Source organism: Anopheles gambiae (assembly GCF_943734735.2).
Source record: "Anopheles gambiae chromosome X unlocalized genomic scaffold, idAnoGambNW_F1_1 X_unloc_2, whole genome shotgun sequence".
In the NCBI taxonomy this organism is placed as follows: Eukaryota; Metazoa; Arthropoda; class Insecta; order Diptera; family Culicidae; genus Anopheles; species Anopheles gambiae.
In genome coordinates, this window is record NW_026902626.1 from 325,001 (window position 1) to 336,067 (window position 11,067).

The window sequence follows — 11,067 nt, forward strand, 5'->3', positions numbered from 1 at the left end:
GACGCACACCCAACTAAGTCAACTGTTGGACTTTTTCGTAATCACGGCGGGACACATTGAACGAGCTCTAACGGATCTCTGCACGCATGGAACATGGTGGCGGGAATCATTGCTAGAACCGAACGGCGCCTCTGCGCGATGTACAAACAAGCTCAACAGGAACCTCGTATCGGCTGCCGAGCCGGAGCCCGAACAACTTGGACTTTCACCTCTAATTTATATCAACTCACCACTCCCCGAGGGATCCGCAGAATTGCTTCTGGGTCCCGTATCGTTATTTGCGATTCGTGTTTGCATTACACTACATTGAACTATTCCAACTTGTTTATCCGCATGGCGAACATTTGCTGCATTGAACATTTAAGTTCCACTTCGCTCTCCCCTACGTGGGTCTGAGCTTCGCTCTCAGGGAAAAAATATGCCACATTTGGTAGGGAAACCCGGTTTCATCACGCTATGTGCCCTGCACCACCAGCTTAGCGTGAATGCTTCGAGTTTCCCTAAGAAGTTCGATTGGTCTTGCAGAGTTTAAAGACAACGAAGCTTAGTTTCAAGCAATGATTTAATATACGCGTATTAAAAACCCTTAACTGTTACAACTTTTATGCTTGAAACCATCGCAACGAAGTCTTTGGGTCCGTAGACCCGTGATGTACTGCTCCAGGAAACGTTTTGAAAGAGTGGAAACTCAAAATCATAGGTTAAGATCATCGGCAGAACCCACCAGACACCACTTTTGCTTCATAAGTTCGGCCTATAGTCATATGACGATTTTCATCGGGGAGGGGACGTATGACCCAAACGGGGGCTTATATGACCCACGGACACTGCAAACCATGCTCCTACGACTAAATAGAGGTTAAAACTACGATTTGGTGAAATCTTCATTTTTGACCTCGAAGCAAGGTACCTTCCCTATAGTAGGCAATGAGTAAATGATCATAATCCCAGGAGGGCAAAAAATGGGAACCCGAGAGGAAAGCGCTGTTGGCGCGCCTAAGCTAGTGGCCCGTAGAGTAAAAAGGGTACCCCCAACAAAGTTGTCGTTTGACGTTCTGGTTGCACTTTTTATCATCTAAAATCAGTTTTCTACACGTTTTGAGGGGTTTTAGCAAAAAAAAAAATTTCGACTACTCGAGCTCTCTGGCCCGTTCGGTGCACATTTTTGAAAAAAGCTAGGGAGCTGCCCCTAGGTTCGGGGTGTCACAAAATGTTGAAAAGTGGTCGAAAAACCACTATCCAGAATCGGATGTAGAATCGTTAGACGAACTTAAAATTGTTCTACGACACCCATCTGCGACGTTTAGTATTCGAGTTATGGCCCGTACCAGGTCTGACCGAGCAATTTTTGTTCCGCGCACTTTGTGCACCGTACACTTTGATGTTTGTATGAAAAAGTACCCTACCTAGGGACGCGTAGAGCAAATTTGTACCCCCGGGCATGTTGTCGATTGACATTCTGGTTGCACTTTTCATCATCTAGGGTGCGTTCCTGACACGTTTTGAGGGGTTTTAGCAAAAAAAAAATTTTCGACTACTCGAGCTCTCTGGCCCGTTCGGTGCACATTTTTGAAAAAAGCTAGGGAGCTGCCCCTAGGTTCGGGGTGTCACAAAATGTTGAAAAGTGGTCGAAAAACCACTATCCAGAATCGGATGTAGAATCATTAGACGAACTTAAAATTGTTCTACGACACCCATCTGCGACGTTTAGTATTCGAGTTATGGCCCGTCCTAGGTCTGACCGAGCAATTTTTGTTCCGCGCACTTTGTGCACCGTACACTTTGATGTTTGTATGAAAAAGTACCCTACCTAGGGACGCGTAGAGCAAATTTGTACCCCCGGGCATGTTGTCGATTGACATTCTGGTTGCACTTTTCATCATCTAGGGTGCGTTCCTGACACGTTTTGAGGGGTTTTAGCAAAAAAAAAATTTTCGACTACTCGAGCTCTCTGGCCCGTTCGGTGCACATTTTTGAAAAAAGCTAGGGAGCTGCCCCTAGGTTCGGGGTGTCACAAAATGTTGAAAAGTGGTCGAAAAACCACTATCCAGAATCGGATGTAGAATCATTAGACGAATTTAAAATTGTTCTACGACACCCATCTGCGACGTTTAGTATTCGAGATATATAACACTTTGTAGGTCTGACCGAGCAATTTTTGTTCCGCGCACTTTGTGCACCGTACACTTTGATGTTTGTATGAAAAAGTACCCTACCTAGGGACGCGTAGAGCAAATTTGTACCCCCGGGCATGTTGTCGATTGACATTCTGGTTGCACTTTTCATCATCTAGGGTGCGTTCCTGACACGTTTTGAGGGGTTTTAGCAAAAAAAAAATTTTCGACTACTCGAGCTCTCTGGCCCGTTCGGTGCACATTTTTGAAAAAAGCTAGGGAGCTGCCCCTAGGTTCGGGGTGTCACAAAATGTTGAAAAGTGGTCGAAAAACCACTATCCAGAATCGGATGTAGAATCATTAGACGAACTTAAAATTGTTCTACGACACCCATCTGCGACGTTTAGTATTCGAGTTATGGCCCGTACCAGGTCTGACCGAGCAATTTTTGTTCCGCGCACTTTGTGCACCGTACACGTTGATGTTTGTATGAAAAAGTACCCTACCTAGGGACGCGTATAGCAAATTTGTACCCCCGGGCATGTTGTCGATTGACATTCTGGTTGCACTTTTCATCATCTAGGGTGCGTTCCTGACACGTTTTGAGGGGTTTTAGCAAAAAAAAAATTTTCGACTACTCGAGCTCTCTGGCCCGTTCGGTGCACATTTTTGAAAAAAGCTAGGGAGCTGCCCCTAGGTTCGGGGTGTCACAAAATGTTGAAAAGTGGTCGAAAAACCACTATCCAGAATCGGATGTAGAATCGTTTGACGAACTTAAAATTGTTCTACGACACCCATCTGCGACGTTTAGTATTCGAGATATAGCACTTTGTAGGTCTGACCGAGCAATTTTGTACTAAAATGTATGGTGAACATGTAATTCATTAAATAACATTGACTTGCATCGTGCCCTACTTCATCGGCACAGCTGTTATTGACTATCTTTAGTGGAAATGGATTGAGTTTGACCATTTTAAGCCCATTTCCTATGCCGTGCACCAACATTGTGTACCGATCAGGGAAAGTACGCTACGTACGCGTTCATGGATGTCGATGTTGGTACAAGTTGCCGGTCGGGATAGCCGTGCACCAAAACTGTGTACCGATCAGGGAAAGTACAAGACGGAGGGTGCAGCTCGAGCGTACGCGTTCATAGATGTCCATGTTGGTACACTTGCACCAAAATTGTGTACCAATCAGGGAAAGTACAACACGGAGGGCGCAGCCCGGGCGTACGCGATCATGGATGTCCATGTTGATACAATCTACGTGTACGTTCTTAGTTTTTGTATCAAAAGTTGCAATTAAGTGCTTGTATGCTTAAAATGCTTATCTCAACCGGTCACCTTTTGGCCTGTCCTTTTATAACAGAAACCTAGAAAGATACTCGATATTTTTGTGTTGTTCCATTAGCCCGGGACGACGAAATGAGCTATGTGCACATCGTGCAGAAAACTGTCTTCGCCACGCATGTTTTTGTCTATCCACTCATATAATCACCCACATTTGTGTTCAACACGGACGGCGCAGCCCGAGCGAACGCGTTAATGTTTATGTTTGTACACACTGCTTGTACGATTCTAGGATTTGGTAATTGCGTCACAGTGCCCGACCGTCGCGGACACCATTCTTGGACAGAAGTCCTAGTACGTAGAGTACTTTCCCTAGGTATGTGCTCGTTCGTGACTATCGTTGCGTGCTTACGGACACGCTTGGGTATGTTTACCATACAAGGTTTACTAGGGAAACCTGGGAAGGACGCTTGCCCTCCCGTCGCGGACACCATTCTTGGAAAGAAGTCCTAGTACGTAGCGTTCCTTATTTTACTTGATCAGTTTGTAATGCATTCGCTTTGTTCCATCGACTTCTGCTACTGCTCACTAAGGGGTGTTCGTTTGCGATGTGTACGATAAGCAACTGTCTATCCTAACCAGCAGTTAATCAACACTTTTCACCCAAGTCATAGGAACATAGAGTACTTTTCCTAATCGGTACACAATTTTGGTGCACCTCTAACCTGGCCGGCACTTTATCGTTACGTTTTGTGCATAACCTAGGGACGTGGTGTAAGTTTCATGATTTTTATGTTTGATTCGGTTTATTATGATTGAAAACTACGCTACGTCCCAGAAATTTGAACTCGACTACTTCCTCCATGTGGCGCCAAAAGCTACTGGGCAACGCCTAGCTAATGCCCCATTTGTACTTCAATTTGCATAATCAATTTTGAAAAATACGCTAAGTCCCAGAAATCTGAACTCGAATACTTTTGCCACGTGGCGCAAAAAAGCTACTGAGAAACGCCTAGCCTTTTACCCATTTATAATTTAGTTTTCGTTATTAGTTTTGAACAATACGCAAAGTTCCAAGAATCTGAACTCGAATACTTTTTACATGTGCCGCCAAAAGCTACTGAGCAACGCCTAGGTTGATACATTTTTGGTACATGGAGTGTATGCATGCAGGATTACTGCCGTGCTGGACCGAAAAATCGAACTTGCTACTAGAACGTAAAGTAATTCCCCTAGATAGGTGCTTTTGCATACCTCTGATCGACCACCATGCAACACGCGTAGCGACACGCGTAGCTAGGCTTGCCCAACCAAATTTCCTACTATAGCACCAAATTGCACACTTTCAGGGGTATAATTTGGTACCGTGTACCGTGCATGGTACAAGTATCAGCAGCTCGTGCAATTTATTTTGCATCGTGTTGCGGTTGCTGGTGCGTCGGGATAGGAGTATTTCGAGACTTTCGCCAAGCGTTGGTGCCATTTGGGGGATAATTAATGTTCTAGCCACAATAAACGTGCCACATAATGCCAATAAGGAAAAAGCCGTTTTCTAGGGACTTCCAGTCAAAATGTTTGCCATCAGCGCTTTCCTGTCGAGTTCAGGATCTGGGACTTAGCGTTTTTTTTTCACGATCCAATCCAACGACCAGATCGTGAATAAACAATTCATACAACAGTGCATCCCTTTAGAGAAGGAAAAAGCCGAATTCTAGGGAGCTCCAGTCCAAAAGGTTGTCATCAGCGCTCTCCTCTCGAGTTCAAGATTTGGGACTTAGCGTTTTTTTCGCGATCCAGCCAAAAGACCAGATCGTGAAATAAACAATTAATATAACTGTACTAGTACATCCCTTCAACTGAAGCAAGTGCACCATACATGACCCGTACGCCAATCATCCATGCACATGACACGTCAACTAAGTCAACACATGATACAACTTGGACAACTGACGGGTAAGTAGGTCATCTCGTACACGACGACACATCGACCAAACCAGGTCAACACGTCACATGCACAAGATATCCTACTACCAAGGCCGGCCACCTCGACACACGACGTGTTAACCGAACATGGTCAACAACACCATCATGTGCAAGGCAACCGGCCCAAACGGATTAACTTATACAACTTGTAACGAGCAGGTGTGTAAGCTTACTGGTTTGGTCGGCACGTTTCTCACATCAAGACAATCAAGTCGAGAACGAGGCACGCCGACAAGCTCACTAGTGTTACGTGTTCCGCTCCATACCGTGTCAAGTCACTCGTCTGACACGGAAGTAGCCAGCTCTTGTCCACTAGTGTAAAGGAACGGTCTCCAGACCAAGTCAAGTCACTCGTCTGACAAGGAAAGAGCACGCACCAAGCTTCACCAGAGCACGGCACCACGGTCCCCAGACCAAGATGGTTCGTTGCGCCATCGAGGAAGGGGCACGCGATCCCTTGCTACACTCAACTAAGTACACTCTTGCTCTCACAAAAGTATCCCCTGTGTCGACGTGGTCCCCAGACCAAGACGAGCTTGCGCACATCGAGGAAGGGGCACACGGACAAACCACCAAGCATGGGTCGCCTGAGAGGATCGATGCGAACGCATCTCTACAACTCGCAGCTCCCAGCCTGAAGTCCCGTCGTTTGCGGGCGGTTGATAGGTGTCGAAACTAGGTATATCCACGTTGGGCAGAGCTCAAGCCAACGGCGTTCCCAGTTACGGTACTAACACGTGCAGCGAACTCCACTCGTTGCGGCCTAGGTATAGCGGGATGAGACGCCGGGCTGCAGACGCAGACTCCAACGGATCTCAGAGGGTTGTTAGGCCCGCTAGCTTCCGAACACCTAATGGGTTTGAGAAGCGCTATCAGCTCGGATTGGCTACGACCTTAGAGGCGTTCAGGCATAATCCAGCGGACGTAGCGTCATACCAAAGTCCGGTCGGACTAGTATTGAGCCAGTGGTCCGTACCTGTGGTTCCTCTCGTACTGCACAGGAATTCCGTTAAGATAGCGACTATAAGCACACACCAGTAGGGTAAAACTAACCTGTCTCACGACGGTCTAAACCCAGCTCACGTTCCCTTGAAAGGGTGAACAATCCTACGCTTGGTGAATTTTGCTTCACAATGATAGGAAGAGCCGACATCGAAGGATCAAAAAGCCACGTCGCTATGAACGCTTGGCGGCCACAAGCCAGTTATCCCTGTGGTGTTCATCGAGTAGCCGTCGAGTGAAGACGGATGTAAACACGCTCCGACAGAGTTTCGGAAAAAAGTGTGTAAAACGGCCTCGGATCGCTCGGAAAGTGCTAAAAACGAGTTCAGAGCACCCGTTTTACCTTTAGACGGTGTTATTTACCCGAAAATCGGAGATTTTTTGTAAAAGTGAAAAATCGTGCTGTTGTGTGTACGTGGGCCCCCCCCCCCCGGTAGCGCTAGAATTCCGGGTGTGGAAATTTGGGGCAAAAATTAGCGTTTTCGGCCCCGAAAACACTCCATTTTAGTTAAATTGGTGGTGCTGAAACGTTTTATTGTGTTTTCGAGACGATCCGAGCAGTGAAAAGTGTAAAAAAGTGTGTATGTTTTTTCCCCATACATTTTGTATGGGGAACTTTGCATGCAAATATTTTTAGTGAAATTGGCACGGATTTTGTCCGGATGTGGTTTGAAAGGTGCGCGTAGCGACGTTCTAAGCATTGTGCGAAAAAACGGACGAGAAATCGGCGGAAAAACGCAAAACTAAAAAGTGTCGGGGGTGCTTCCGCCGGAGCACGTGTTTTTCGTAAAAACGGAATAATTACAAAAACGTGAATAACTCCGTGAGTTTTGGCCCGAATTAAGTGCGGTTTTCACCGATGTGCTTGTTTTAACGTGTACAATAAGATGCAATCAAAAAATCAGTGAAAATCACGAAAAAAAATTTTGACGTTTTCGGTGACATTTGAGGGATACCCGTAAAGCAAATTTGGTCTGGGAAGCAGTTCCCGTACAGCAAAATTTGAATTTATCGTTAGTGCTCGAAAAACTGCTCGAATATTTAAAAGTGTGCGTAAAATTCAGCGAAGTGGTGTAGTGTCAGCGGGAGCTCGAATCTGCCCGAATCGAGGCGCTCGAAAAGTGCTCGAATTTTTTTCGAAACTGCTCGAATTTTTCGAAAAATTCGAAGAAGCTGTAGGGTGGTAGAGAGTGACAAAACAAACGCGGGAAAATTATTGTCTACCCTTTTCCCCTCCCCCCCACCCGGTGAAGTGCATAGATAAAAAAAAAAAAAAAAAAAAAAAAAAAAAAAAAAAAAAAAAAAAAAAAAAAAAAAGAGGTCCAAAAAGGGTGGAAATCGGGGTCGAACCGTTTAGACGTATAAACGCACCGGGGGAATTCGGGACTGGTGCGGAATAATTCCCCACGCGCGAGACGCACCCTCCCGAAATTTACCCCACCCCCTCCCCCTCCCCCCCCGACCACCAGGGGGGCATAAATTGGACCGTTTTCATCTAAGCAGCGGAATTGAAGCGAAGATCTACATTATAGCAGAACACCAGCTAGGCGGCGCAGAATCCCAGGGGTCATTCCGACCCCCTGGGTCATTCGACCCCCGGGGTCATTTCGACCCCCAGGGTTATTTTACCCCACCCATCGCGAACGTCGGTTATCGCGATGGAAGCACCCGGGAGATCGACCCGCTCGGGTGCTAGGGCGATGTCGGTGGACTGCCGCACCAGCTTGGCTCCCAGTTCCAAGCTGTTTGCGACCGAGCCTCGTGTTGCGCTGCCTCGGGTAAGCGCCACAGGCATCAACAAGCCCACTGCACAGCCAAAAGCTGCATCCGCGACACCGGCTCCGGAGCTCGAGTTGCTCAGAGCAACCATCCAACGCCTCGAGGAGCAGAATATCGCTATGAAGGAGCAAAACGCAAAACTCCTGGAGCAGATAACCGGCATGTGCCAACTGCTGCAGGAGGAAAAGGAGGAGGCAAAGCGCCGTGAGGAGAAGCTCGAGGCGCAGATGGAGAAGTTAGCCGCCGCACATCAACGCGACCGAGATGTGCTCAACTCTCTGTTGGCGGCAAAGGTTGGCGGCGGACAACCGTCATCTAGTCCGCGTCAACCACCAACTCCGTTGCCGCGCCGATCCTCTGCGCAACAGCAGCAGCAGCAACAACAACAGCAGCGGAATCAGCACGAGCAGGAGCAGCCCCGCGCGTCGACGTCGCGCATGGTCATGCCGCCGCACAGCGAGGCATCGACAGCCGTCCGCGAAGACGCTGTGCCGGAACTGACCTACAGCGAGGTCGTACGGCGCAGATACCGCGGCAAGCCACGTACCCAGCAGCAACAACATCAGCAGCAGCAGCAGCAACAGCAGCGCCAGCCACAGCGACAGGCGGCCGCTGGCTCGCAGCAGCAGCAGCAGCAGCGTCAGCCACAGCAACAGCATCAACAGCAGCAGCAGCAGCGTCAGCCACAGCGACAGGCGGTCGCCGGCTCGCAGCAGCAGCAGCAGGAGCGTATGCAGCAGCAACATCAGCAACATCGTAAGCGAAAGCCGAGGCCCGACATCATCGAGGTGTCTCCCAGTGAAGGCGAAACCTGGGATGGCATCTACGAGAAGGTGCGCAAAGCCATTCGTCTGGACGCGGCTCACAGCGAAATGAAAGGGCATATTAAGCAGGGCCGCCGAACTCATGCTAGGCTGCTACGTATGGAGCTGAGCAAGACAGCAAACGCTCCGCTTATGCTGGTAGGCGTCCGCAAAATCATCGGCGACGCAGGCGTCAGTCGGCTTGTCACAGAAATGGGTGAGCTGCTGGTAGTCGATATTGATCCCCTTGCTACGGAGGAAGATATCATTGCTGCCCTCGATGCTAAGATTGGCGCAAGTGCTGGAGTTGTTTCTGCCAGCATTTGGGAACTACCGGATGGTTCGAAGCGAGCACGCATCCGGCTACCTGTGAAGTCGGCTCGGCAGTTGGAAGGACTTAAACTGTTCCTGTGCGACTGTGTGAGCAAGGTTCGAGCAGCCCCACCAACGCCTCCAGAGCGACAGCGCTGTTTTCGCTGTCTGGAGATGGGCCACATCGCCTCGAACTGCCGTTCCACCGCAGATCGGCAGAATCTGTGCATCCGCTGTGGGCTTACCGGACACAAAGCACGATCCTGCCAGAATGAGGCAAAGTGCGCACTGTGCGGTGGCGCTCACCACATAGGCCACAGCGAATGTGCTCGTTCGGCCCAACGATGTTCCCGGCCCTGAAAGTTCTGCAGGCGAACCTGGGCCATGGCCGTGATGCCCAGAACCTGGTGCTGCAAGCTGCCAGAGAGGAGAAAGCAGACGTGCTCATTCTCTCTGATGTTCTGCGCCCACCTGAAAACAACGGCCGGTGGGCATTCAGCAGCTGCAAGGCGGTAGCGGTGGTAGCTGTCGGTGAGCTACCAATACAGCGGGTGTGGTGCAGTGAAGCTCAGGGGTTGGTTGCAGCGCAGATCGGCGGAGTGGTTTTCATCAGCTGCTATGCTCCACCAAGCCTTAACCTCGCAGAGTTCGAGCGCTTCTTGGAAGCAATAGAACTCGAAGGCTTCTCCCACCCTCAAGTCGTCGTCGCCGGCGATTTTAACGCCAGACATGAGGAGTGGGGCAGCCCGAGGACTTGCGACCGCGGGGAAGAGCTGCACGGAATGGTGGAGCAGCTTGGCCTAATCGTGATTAATCAAGGTCGGGAATACACGTTTGTTGGCAACGGGGTGGCTCTCCCGAGTATAGTGGATGTGGCATTCGCGAGCCCGTCGATCGCTCGCCCTGACACCTGGGTTGTTAGCACAAGCTACACCGCGTCAGACCACCGCTATGTTCTCTACACCGTGGGAGGAACACCACCATCCCCCGAACAACTGCAGAACCATCAGCAGACAGCGCAGCAGTCGTCTCAGCAGCAACAGCAGCAGCAGCAACAGCAGTCCTTACAACAGCAGCAGTTATCACAACAGCAGCAGCAGCAACGACAGCGGCAACCATCGTCGCAGCAGGGTGATTCCTCAAGCCAGAGGCGTGTGCGTCACGCTGGCCGCCGATGGAAAGCCTCGCAGTTTTCTCCTTCCTCATTCCTCGAGGCGCTGTTCGCTGCGGACTTTGTCCAACGCGCATCGACCCAGGAGGGTATGATCGCAGCCATGCTGAAGGCCTGCGACGAGACGATGCAACGGGTTACCCGACTGCACCAAGACCCGCATCGGAACATCTTTTGGTGGTCTCCCCTCCTGGCTCGCCTGAGGAACAACTGCGAGGTTGCCCGTGACCGGATGCTGCAGACGGCTGACTTGGAGGAGCGCAGCATAGCAGCAGCTGAGCACAGGACAGCAAGGGCGGAGCTCAGTAGAGCAATTCGAGCTAGCAAGCGGAACTTGTTCCAGGAGCTGATCGAAATTGCAGAAGAGAATGCGTTCGGGGCAGGATACCGTGTCGTCATGTCCCGGCTCCGGGGCAGTCGGACGCCTTCAGAAGCGGACCGGGTCGTCCTCGAACGCATTGTATCCGACCTCTTCCCTGAGCATCCGCCCTGCGACTGGTCGCAGCTGAGCAACGTTGGAAGCGTCGAGGGAGCAACAACAACGGCGGGAATTGCACCGGTAACGGACGACGAGCTTCTGCTCATCGCGAGCCAGATGGCAAATCACAAAG